This window comes from Canis aureus, chromosome 16 (assembly GCF_053574225.1).
Source record: "Canis aureus isolate CA01 chromosome 16, VMU_Caureus_v.1.0, whole genome shotgun sequence".
In the NCBI taxonomy this organism is placed as follows: Eukaryota; Metazoa; Chordata; class Mammalia; order Carnivora; family Canidae; genus Canis; species Canis aureus.
Window position 1 is genome coordinate 45,674,933 of NC_135626.1, and position 12,526 is coordinate 45,687,458.

Here is a 12,526-nt window from a genome sequence, read left to right on the forward strand (position 1 = left end):
TTTGTTATATGTTGAACAGAAGTCTCTCCTTTTTTCTGAGTCTCCTTTTCCTCTGCTGTGCAGACCTTCTGGGATCCCAGCTTGATGGAGGGGTCTTAGGTTGGGTCCTCCAAGTCTCTGGGCCCCCAGCAGATCCCTGCTGCTCTCTCTCAGAGTTTTTTTTTTTTATAATTGCTATCTTCATTTGGTATGATTTCCACATTTTGTAATGGAAGGGAGTCCGTGTTAGCTCAGTTGTCCTGTTGCTGGAACTGGAAGTCCATCCAGTGCCTTCTTTTTGCCACAACACAGCCACACAGCCATCTGTCTCTCTTTTCCTCCTATTATTATACACATATATTTCATATATATACTATTCCAGTTGTCCAATTATAGTATTTCCCTCTTCACTGTATCTCCATTTTAATAGGGACCTCTGGTTCAAGGAAATGGATCTCCAAACCTAGAGTTATAGGCACCAAAATAAGCTGTGGATATAATTTGGGGGCCGGGAGATTTACACTCAGAGAATGCTGATGAGGCTGACTCTGGCTGTGGCCCTGCCATGACCTGTTTCTTCACTCTCCATCGTAAACACACAAATGAGTCAATATTCCATCCATCCATCCATCCATCCATCCATCCATCCATCCATGCATCTGATGGGATCCACTTGGACCTGTTGATGTGGTATGAAGCTTAACTTAAGTTGAAAACATCTAAACAGGGCAGCCCCGGTGGCTCAGAGGTTTAGTGCCACTTTCCGCCTAGGGTGTGATCCTGGGCACCCGGGATGGAGTCCCATGTCAGGCTCCCTGCATGGAGCCTGCTTCTCCCTCTGCCTGTGTCTCTGCCTTTCTCTCTCTGTGTGTCTGTCATGAATAAATAAATAAAATCTTTAAAAAAAGTGAAAACATCTAAACAAATAGCAGACACAGAAGAAAAAAACATACCTAAACTTTTTTTTTTCCCTGACTTAAACGATGACTCTCAAAAACATACCCTCCAAAAATCCTCTCTCTGGGATGTTTACAGTTAGAGGAGAGATGGACCTCTTGCACATGGATGAGAAATCACGTTAAACAAAACCTCATCAAAACTTTCTATTCCTTTCATTCTTTTTGCTGGTTTTCCCTACTTGTCTCATTACTTCCCACCATTTGCTTTTCCTTGAAATCCTAACCCCTCTTACTATGAGGATGATATATAAACCCTCAACTCTAGCTGTTCAAGGAGAACAGAATATTTTTTAAAAATATTTATTTATTTATTTTAGAGAGAGACAGAGAGTGCACACACATGTGAGCCAGTGTTGGGGGAGGGACAGAGAGAAAGAGAGGGAGAAGGAGAGAGGCAGACTCCCAACTGAGCATGGAGCCTGATGTGGGGCTCGATTTTACCACCCTGAGAAGGACATCTTTGTCCTGAGATGGTAGATGGGAAAGTGATGAATATAAGTTGGGGGAAAAGGGGGAAAAGCTTTTTTTCTCCTAACATTTCCATCCATCCATTCTTATATCCATCCACCCATCCATCCATCCATCCATCCATCCATCCATCCATCCATCCAAGTTTCAAGTGTCTACTAGACACTTGGTACATTGTCATGACTAAATCTAGGTCCTGCTCTCAAGGATTCATAGTCAGATTGGGAAGCATACTTTTAAACTAAGAATTAGAGTACACTGAATTGGCAGGGGGTGCAGAGCATGGGAGCTAGGATCACACTGCCTGGTGTACACTGCTCTCATCTGCCTCAGGTCAGATACGGGTTCTACTCTCTCCTAGCCGAGTGATCATAAGCATCTTATTAAAGCCCTCCAAACCTCAGTCCTCTCAACCATAAAATTAAAATCAGGGTAATACCTGCCTTGTACAAGGGTGCGAAGATTATGAGCTAATTTGTGTAAAAAGCTCAGATCAGTGCTTGATGAATATTTGCTATTTTTATATACGAGGTGGTACTGAAGCAAAAAAGAACCTCTAGAAAGTCTTATTGGCCCCAGAATGTGGCTCTGTGTATGTGTTGGGCTAGCTTGTGGAAAGTTTTAGTTCCCGCGAGGAGCATGTAGTAGGAGAGGCCAGGAACGTACAAAAATAATCTCAGAACGCTCACCTCCAATAAAATGCAACAGAACATGGTGGGACGTTATCCATATGAAACAAGAAGGCACAGAATGAAGGAGACATCCCCCTCAGTAAGAGGCTGACATAAAATATCTCCTGGGATCCAGTTCCTGGAGATCCAAGGAGCAAGGAAAGAGCAGAACATATTTCAGCCAGCAGGAGAACACGCCTCCACACCCCAAGAGGACAACAAGCTTTGTACCCAGTAGGGCCCAAGCACCGGACCCACATCAGTAACTTCTAGTGTGTGTGTTAATTAGACATTAGAACAACCTAGATTGCTGAGTTCTCTGCTTTCCTGTAGAACTCCAGCTCTGGTCCTTCCCTCTGCTAATCCTCAATGTTCTCTCATTCTCCTTTGGCTTCAAGGGAAGGAGAGTTTGAAGCGTTGTAGTAACATGGGACTCCTGGGATTTTTGGCTGAGCCTCTGAACTACTGGAGGGCATGCCTCTGTCACTATGTCATGGTTGTCATTGAGTTTTATTTGTACGGCTCATTACTCTCATCCCAATAAATGTCAACAATGGGAACTCTAAAAGGCAAGAGTCATGACCACAGCCTCATCTTTGTCCAGAGCTCAAGGCAGCACCACACTCAGTTTGGGGCGTGGGGTATTGAAGATGTTGGATCATCTATGAAGATAAAATTCTCCTGATTATTCAGCAAATGCCCACATATATCACTCTGTAAATTAAGGCTCATATTGTGAATTGATGGCCTTTTTACTACTTTTTTTTACATCTCTAGTATTTTTGTTGAAACAGGATGAAAAGTCAATGACCTCATAGGAGTTACTGGCCTGAGATTTTTAGTGTCTTTTTCCCCTCCCCAAAAAAATCCCTACTGGTAACTTTACTGAAATATTAGTCATACTGGATTAGGGTGGGCCCTGAAGCCAATGACTGGAATCCTTCTAATAAGAGAAGATGACTCGTGGGGACACAGGCCGCCATGTGAAGTCAGGCACAGATGGGGCTGATGTGGCTCTAAGCCTAGGATTGCTGAGAGTTGCTGGGGCCACCAGAGGCTGGGAGGAGCAAGGAAGGAGGCTCCCTTACATCCTCCAGAGGGGGCTGGGCCCTGCCAACACCTTGGATTCTGGCCTCCAGAACCGGGAGAGAATAAATTCTTTAAGCCACCCAGTTTATGGCACTTTGTTACAGGAGCTCTAGGAAACGAACACATTATGCTTGTAACATGGCTAGATGATTCTATACACGAATACGAAGTTGTTTCCAATTTTTCACAACGACAATGTTGTCACGAATACCGGGTGCATTCCTGTCTGTGTGTATCTCCAACCAAGTACCTCCCCAGAACAGAAATGGAAAAGAGGAAATCGCTTGACTGGAAGTTCAAGTTCTGTGTTACAGACCAACCCACCACATCACCTTGCCTTTTTATTTTTTTTATTTTTTATTTTTTTAAATTTTTTTTAATTTATTTATGATAGTCACAGAGAGAGAGAGAGAGAGGCAGAGACACAGGCAGAGGGAGAAGCAGGCTCCATGCACCGGGAGCCTGATGTGGGATTCGATCCCGGGTCTCCAGGATCGTGCCCTGGGCCAAAGGCAGGCGCCAAACCGCTGCGCCACCCAGGGATCCCCTCACCTTGCCTTTTTAGAAGTCTATACTGATTCAGATTTCTACCGACACGAATGTACATGGGCAATCATCTCCTGACAGAGCTGATATTGACCCTGTGATCCTGTCCGTGCTGGTGTTTGCTTGGCCTTGAGGGAATGGGGAGGCGAGCACATTCTTCTCAGCTAGAGCCTGAGAACACCAGGTCCCTGCACCCCCTTAACCCTGAGAGGATGGGACAGTGGGGATGACCACAGAGACCTGGGATGTGTGCCTCCCTGCCTGTCCTTGGGGACATCCCAGCCTTGCTGGGGCCTTGGTGTTTGTTTGATCATCAGTGCCTGGTATGCAGGTTAATGGGACCTTTGTGTTCTTGTGTTCTTTCTTTCTTTCTTTCTTTCTTTCTTTCTTTCTTTCTTTCTTTCTTTCTTTCTTTCTTTCTTTCTTTCTTTCTTTCTTTCTTTCTTTCTTTCTTTCTGTTTTTGATTTTTAATTTATTTATAAGAGAGAGAGCACAGGCAGGGGGAAATGTAGAGGCAGAGGGAGGAGCAGGGAGCCTGATGTGGGGCTCCATCCTAGGACCCTTGAGATCATGACCTGCGCCAAAGGCAGACACTTGACAGACTGAGCCACCCAGGTGCCCCCTTTGTGTTGTTTCAATATGTGACTTATCTCCCTAAGGGATGGTGACATCTTCAGGGTTCCACTTCAGTCATCTTTGTGTGGATGCGAAAGACAGAGAGGAGCCTGGGGTCCTGGAGGGGAGAGAAGCGAGCAGGTGTCTTCAGCATCCTAGTTAAGGCTGTGTCCTTGAGGCTACCAGTGCCCCCATGTCTTCCCCAGTAAGGTTTATGTCTGGAGACATAAACATGACCAGCCCCTGCCCTCCCCTTATCAGGTCTCAGGATGTCAGCTACCAGGTAGGCTGTCCACGCCATCAGCCCCCTTGCCCCCAAATGACTCAGGTCTCTCAGGCGCACCCTGGACCCTCATTGTTGGGAGTCCCATCCTGGAGAGGCTGGCTCTAGGCTTGTTGAACTAGAAGAGCAGGTTCTGCCGATGACTGCTTAAAATTCACGTTGCCATAGCAGCGTGGCATTAGGCCACGGGTGATCCTGCTGCACAGAGCTTTGATCTCAGGGAAAGCAGAGTTTCTTTTTTGCTCTTAAGCTGGTTCCGAGGGGACATTGCCTTGGGGTCAAGCTTTGGCTTTGCTCCTGGGCCTGGGGATTGTCCCAGAAGCAGAAAGCTGGGGACAGGAAGACAGAGCATGAGGCTCTCAGAAGTCAGCTAAGCTCTGAGACTGAGATTCTGGTCTGGGGGAGTTAGCCCGAAACCCTCAGGGCAAGAGATCTCTGTTCTGAAGAGAGAGCAGCTGGGCAGGTCTGGACTGAGGGGATGCACATGCCTTGCTTGACTTGAGAGGAAAGCACAAAAGTGAATGATTTGCTTGTGTTTTTCATAGCAGAGCTGAGGAATAGATAGATAGATGGGGTTTTCATAGGTGAGTTTAGGAAGGGGACTGCGCTTGGGTGACAGCAATGAGGTTGGAAAGAACAGTCCAAGATGCTGAGCAGACCTGGAGCGTGACATGGGGGAAAGGACAGGGCGAAGTCAGAGATGGCTGAGATGTGGAACCCAGGGCATGAGACAGTGGAGCTGCCATGGGAAGGGACCAGAAAACCAGGTGGGAGAATAGACTCATGACATTTGAAGATGCCGAATGGATTCCTGGGAGAGGAGATAGGGAGGGAGAGGTCGCTTGTGTGACCTCCCTTATAAGACATAATGAAAATACAGAAGGCCTGGGAGTAAGGGGAGGGGATATTGATGAGCAGGGTAGAGAGAGAGAAGAACAAAAACATAAAAGGAGAACCTGGAGGAGTGGGGGTGAGGATGGCAAGAGGCATGGGTAGGGTTGCCCAGCGGCTGTGAGGACCCACTGGAGGCTGCAGAACCTGAGTGTCCCCCAAGGGTGCCCAGGACAGTTGGGATGGTTTGTGACTGTTCCACGTCACAGAGTTTCCATAGGCAGATGGTTCAGCCCCACTACTAACTTATGTGTCCTTCAGTTTCTTCTCCCTGTAGGCTGACTGTACATATTTGACCTTGTAAGTCACATTTTTGGTGACTTTCAACCCTTTCTCCTTTTTTTCCAAGACATAGTTGAAATTCCCTGGTAATAGCACTCCTCTGTAGTGTGGAGGAAAACATGCTTTATCCTTGAAAAACTTTTTCTTGCACATTTCTCCCTACCTCCTCCACCCATCCCATGTGATGAGGGGCATACAAGGAATAATATTAGTTTTCCATCCCTTGTACATATTTATGATCATTTATGTTCCATCTATATAGCTCAGTGATTCCTAAACTTTGCACCATTAATGGCTTTTTGTTTATATTCCAATCCACGCACATTTTTCAGGTTTGAAGGGAATTAAGAAAGGGTGATGCTTTAGCATTTTTCCATTTTATTGATTAAAAATTACATAGTTCCCAATCAACCTTTCTGATCCTTAGCTCTTCTGATATTTTCAGGTTGCTGCAAGAATTCTCACACTGCTGGAAATTGGTGTGAGAGATGGAAGGACCGGGGATAAAACTAGAGGGTAACCCAGATCGTGAGTACCATTCTAAATATGAGATTTTTCTGTGAATACAGTGGAAAGCCATCAAATCAGGAAGGATAGGGTACAATTTTCATGTTTGAAATTTCTCTCTAGCAGCAATGTGGAAGGAAAATGAACCGAACTGAACTAAGGAAGTGGCAACGAGGACGAAGAAAAACCGAAAGATTTGAGAGATGTGTAGGCGGTAGAATCAACAGGACTTGGGGGATCACTGGGATACCAGGGTAAGGATAAGAAAACAGTGTCTGGTGGAACTGGATTCGGGTCAGAAATGTGACAAAGTAAGGTCACATGGCTTTCCAAAGAAGCTGTCTACACAGAGGCAGAGCACTATATGATGGAAGGAATATATGTCTTCAGGGACATTTATTAGCCAGGGTATAAATTCACTTATTCAAGTATCAATGCCATAAACATTGATTGAACATTGGATATATAGGAAACCATCCCTTCCCTTGAGAAATTGAATGTCTCCTTGGGCAGACAGACATATCAATAAACAAATGTCATTACTACCTACTGTAGTAACAAGATCTACAAAGTTCATCTTGGTAGATTTCTCTTAAGTTATATTTGTTGCATATATGACACTTTCTCAAAAACTTTACTAAATATTTCAGCTGTCTCTATGCCAGTATCATGATATTTTACTAATTACGGTAATTTTATATCATCTTAATCATTCTCTTTCTTAAAAAAAAAAAGATTTATTTAGGGATGGTTGGGTGGTTCAGTGGTTGAGCATCTCCCTTGGGCTCAGGGTGTGATCCCTGGTCCAGAGATCGAGTCCCACGTTGGGCTCCCCACAGGGAGCCTGCTTCTCCCTCTTCTATGTCTCTGCCTCTCTCTCTGTATCTCTTATGAATAAATAAATAAAAATTTTAAAAAGATTTATTTATTTATTTTAGAAAGGGAGAGAGTCTGTACAAGCTGGGAGAGGGGCAGAGGGAGAGAGAGAATTTCCCACAGACTCCCTGCTAAGTGCAGAGTTCAACTCGGGGCTCAAACTCAGGACCCTAAGATTATGACCTGAGCCAAAATCAAGAGTTGGATCCTTAACCAACTGAGTTACCCAGGTGCCCCTTATTCTCTTAATTTCTTTTTTTTTTAATGATTGATTTATTTATTTTAGAAAGAGAGCAAAAGGAGAATCTCAAACAGACTTCCTGCTGAGCACGGAGCCCATGTGGGGCTCTATCTTACAACCCTGAGATCATGACCTGAACCGAAATCAAGAGTCGGCTACTTAACCAACTGAGCCTATTTGGTATCTCTGTTCTCTTTGCTAATAATGCAATAAGAGTTGAGACTGGAATTGGAAAAGGAGGAGGGAAAAGTATTGCTTGTAGGAAATACAATTGTAAATACAGAAAACTCAAAAGAATCACCTAAAATTAATTAAATCAATGAAGAATTTAGTAAGAGGATTAGATAAAAGACACTAATTCAAAATTCAGTGACTTTCTGGTTTACTGGTGAGGCAGGTTTATTATTTGTGTAAAATTTTTCTTTCCTTCCCTCTTCTTGCAATGACCTCCCCAGAGTCAGTATATACTTCCTACCCTGTGAACCATGTGATTTGCTTTGACCTATAGGAATGTGGGAGAAAGTGACAACGTGCCAACTCCTAGCTGAGGTCCTAAGGAGTGCAGCAAGTTTCCAACACGCTCTCTGAGATCTTCTGCTCTCTAGTCTGAGAAGAGCATGTCCCAGGTGACCCAGGCTTTTTCGGATCATGTCCAGAAATTAAGACCAGAACTCAGACAAAGCCTAGAGCCCAGTCTAGCTCACCTAATTCTGGAAGAGATCAGATAAACTGCACCTACAGAGTATGAAATACATGTTTGCAGGAGCAAGCATCTGAAACACAATATGTACTAAAACACCCCAAGCACTCTGAGTTATCACACATGGGGAATGGTTAAGTGAATCATGGTACTTCAACGATGCAGCCATTAAAATTATTTTTATGAATGGCATTTAGTGATGTAAGAAAATGCTTATACTATGATAAGGAAAATAGCAGAATATAAAATTGACTATACGATAAGCTTTTAGCAATAGAAAAATGCAATTAAAAGCTAAATTGTGGGGATCCCTGGGTGGCGCAGCGGTTTAGCGTCTGCCTTTGGCCCAGGGCGCAATCCTGGAGACCCAGGATCGAATCCCACGTCAGGCTCCTGGTGCATGTAGCCTGCTTCTCCCTCTGCCCCCCTCTCTCTCTCTCTCTCTCTCTCTCTCTCTGTGTGACTATCATAAATAAAAAAAACAAATTAAAAAAAAAAAGCTAAATTGTGTGAGGAAGTTTTTTTGAGGCTTATCTGAAAAGCATGCATTATTTTTCCCACTTAGAACAGTGGTTGCCAATTGTCAGTCATGGGTTGATTTTGGTTCACAGTCATATCTGGCACAGTGTTTTAAAAATAAAAATTCATCTTCAATATTTTAAAATTGAGCTATTTTACATATAAATTCCAATTTCCATGTCCCCTGGAAAATAACGTGTCCTCTTGAGGATCTGGAAGCAATATTTTCCCATGGTCACTTCCAATGTGAGCTGAGTAGCTGCTCCCCAGATAGGAAACGTGCTCTCCCATGATTTTTTTCTTACATGGTACCTCGTTTACATTACCCGCTTTGCCCCTGTAGGCGTTTGCTTGTGCAATCGCTCATTACACACTGAATTTAATCCTTGGGTTTTGTCAGAGCATCAAAAGCTATTTCCCTCAACCACACCACTTGGGCTTCTTGCCATCAGCTTATGGAATTCGTTACTATCATCTTCACAGGAAGCCATTGAGGATGTGGTTCTCTACAATCCATAGGAAAAAATCTTGTCTGCACTTAATGCCAGAAAATACTTCTTCTCCCTGGTCATGATTTCTTTTTTTTTAATCTCATAGATGCCCTGAGTCATATGATCAATCATGGCTCTCTCAGTGCTGGCTTCTGGGAAGATTAGAGCCAAATCCTTCATAAAGTACAGTGTATCAGAGCCATATGATACACACTGCATGTATAGAAAAAGAATGGAAGGAGATGCATTAAAGCATCAAGAGCAATGTTGTAGGTGGGTTTCCTAAAAGCAGACCCTGAGATGAGGATTCAAATGCAAATGATTTATTATGGAAGTGCTTCTAGGAGAAACCAGTCAGCCAGTGGGGAAAGCAGGACAGGGAAGGGGAAGAAGTCAAGTAAGGATGGGTTATAGAACAATGGAGAGTAACCTCAGTATCTTCTTGTGGGGGAATTCTGAAACGTAAGCCATGCCTCACAGGATTTCATGCTTCTTTCTATATGGTTTTCCCGGGCACTTCTACCTCTCTGTAAATTTGTCAAAGTCCACCAATTTAAATATTAATTTCATTCAAAAAACATCTTCACAGAAACATGGAGAATAACTGACCAAATATTTAGGCACCATGGCCCAGCTGAGTTGACACATAAAACTAACCACCACACGAGGACAAGTTCTCGTTTCTGACTTGGTGGTTGGCCGATTGCATACTCTTTTCTAGCTGGCACTTTTTGCTTGTGTTTGTCTTCCAATCAGATCACAAGCACTGTAAGGGCTTGATTCCCCACAGCACCAAGCACAGTGACTGCCGTCCATGATAAGAAATACATTTTACATGACACAGCAGACACTGTTGGTGCTCTGTATAGATTTCTTTGGTCTATTCCAAGGTCATCACAGGCAGTTCCTCTGCATTCTGACAGCTGTTCTATCTCTTTGACAGAAGGTGTCCTCTGACCATAAGGTCATACATGGTCTATGTGTGGGGCATCCTGAAAGCGCTACGGAGCTAATGCCCAGGCGAAACCCTAACTGATGGAGGATGGATGTTTGTGGACCAATGCTTCAGCATCCATATCTCAGGGGGATGACTCTGAGGCATTTCCACAGGGTCTCTTAAACATTCCCCAGAAGATTGAGTTCCAGTGGCTCATAGTGGTAGCTCAGTCATTAATGGTGTGCTTCACTGGCTTCTTCTTTCCTATCTCATTTACTCCATCACCTCACAGTACTTTCTGGAATCATACCCTCTTCCCCAAGTAAACTACTTGCCCCAAATCCTTGTCTCAGGCTCTCTTTGGAGGCAAGAAGGTGGTAATGATACACTGTGATCTGGTACACTCATATCTGAAACAAAAGTTTCCAGAAACAATGCTTACCCCAATACATCGAATGACTGTGATATTTTCTTTTCCCCTCTATTGTGCTAGACATGATCCACTAAAGTGACTTGATGACTCACTCATGGGTCTCAGTCTGCAGTTTGAAAACCACCATCCCAGAGGGTGGACATATGAAAGAGAACTGGGTCTTGGTCATAAAGGCAATTTAATAGTCTAACCCTTCCTTGGGGGGTGCACAGGGAGCAGCTGACGTCAGCTTTGGGGGCCTCTCACAGCCTGTGGACGTCTCCTTTTCATTACATTTCAAACCAGTGCTTCTGTCAAGGGGCTACTTCATTGGCCTCTGCTGACCATCCTGGCACACATCCAAATCGAAACAATGTCCCCCTTTTCTCTGAATTGTCCTTCGGGTCACCTCAGAGAAGACCAGAGCTGGGAGTGAGGGTGGGGAGAGCAATCAGGAAGGAGGAGGAGGAGAAAGAGAAGGAAGAGGAGGGGTGGATGTAGATTTTCAAAGGTCAGCTTGAGTATGGTTAGTGAACGCTTGGAGATTTATTCCAAGTGCCTTTCCTGACTGGAAAAACAACAATAAAAGGAAAAAAAAAAAAAAAAACCCAAGCCCACAAGTGGGGTAGGAGTTGAAGAACACTTTAATTCATAAGGAAAAGCGCTTGAATAATTGATGCAGCCGCCATGCCAAAGATAATTTCAGCCCTCTCTCTATCTCACAAAGACATTTAGCATTGATTGAGATCAAAGTATCTAGAACCCCCGCTGCTAGGCTGAAAGGCAAAACTCACAGCGGCCTTTCTCCGCTCTGATAATGTCGTCTTTATGTAGTTAATAAACTGCGCACTTCAGTCAAACTATATCATTACAGAAGACTTAGGGAGCTAATAATTTAAAAGCAAAGAATTGCCTCTGTTCTTCACTTTGAACTAAACAACATTCTGTTGAATGAGGAGAACATCAAAGTCTTGTCACTATTACCAGTGTGGATTGAGCAGAAGGCCGCACAGAGTGGGTACTTCAGTCATCAAGAGAAAGAGAGAGAGAGAGAAGAGAGAGAGAGAGAGAGAGAGAAAGATGAAAGATACTGGCTTATCAATCCAAAGGCAGTACCAGGTGTTTTATTATTATATTTTTTTAGTATGTGAGCATCAGGTGGTTTGCTTATTGATGAGCGTCCTTGTTAAATGGATGTACGTGAACCAGCAGACTGTTCATTTTCTTACCTTGGCCCCATTCTGAACCTCGTCTCAGCTACCTTTGTGTCCACCTTCAGCCTGCCTATCCCTCTCGCCACTTCCTGGTCCCCCCAGTTCTGCTTTCCAGCTTTTGTGCTTCATCTTTGTGAAGGGCAGGAAAGTCCTGTCTCCCTCTCTTGCTGGTTTATTGGTCACTGAATGGCTTGCCGGCCTCTACTCTACCTCCAAGACTCCACTGACTTGCTGGAGGAGGGCATCCTTGTGCACATGTATTTGAGGAGATGCAACCATTTGGAGTAGGGGTTTTCTGGGACTGAGAATGCCATTCCACCAGTGCACACACACACACCCTACCTGGTTCTGTTGGCACCTAAGACCTTCCACTTGACCTCCTTCACGCCCACTACTGGAAGAGTGCCTTAGGATGGATTTGAAAGAAGGGGTACTTGTGGAGGTGATTTATTTATTGAAGAGGTTCTTAGGAGAAGTACCTTTGAGGAAGTGATGGAGGCAGGATAGAGGAAGATATAGCTCAGCTGAAGTGTGGTCTTAGCTTGTCCCACAGGGTACTACATGGCTTGAATAACACCACAGGTTGTCCCTCCTTGAGGTGAGGGGCTGGCCTTTGTATCCTAGATCAATCAGCTCGTTGGCTGCAGGCTGCCCCGGGGTGGGGGTGGGGGCAGGTTAACATTCTAGGTACTTTCCAGGGATGGAGCTCCCATAGGCCAAGGGCAAGTCCTCAGATCCCGGTGCAGCTGTGAGCCCTTTGCAGTCAAGATGGACAGCAGCTGGAGGCAGGTGCGTGGCTTGGCAAAGGAATCCTGGGCAGCGTGTAGGGAAGGTAATTCGGATTA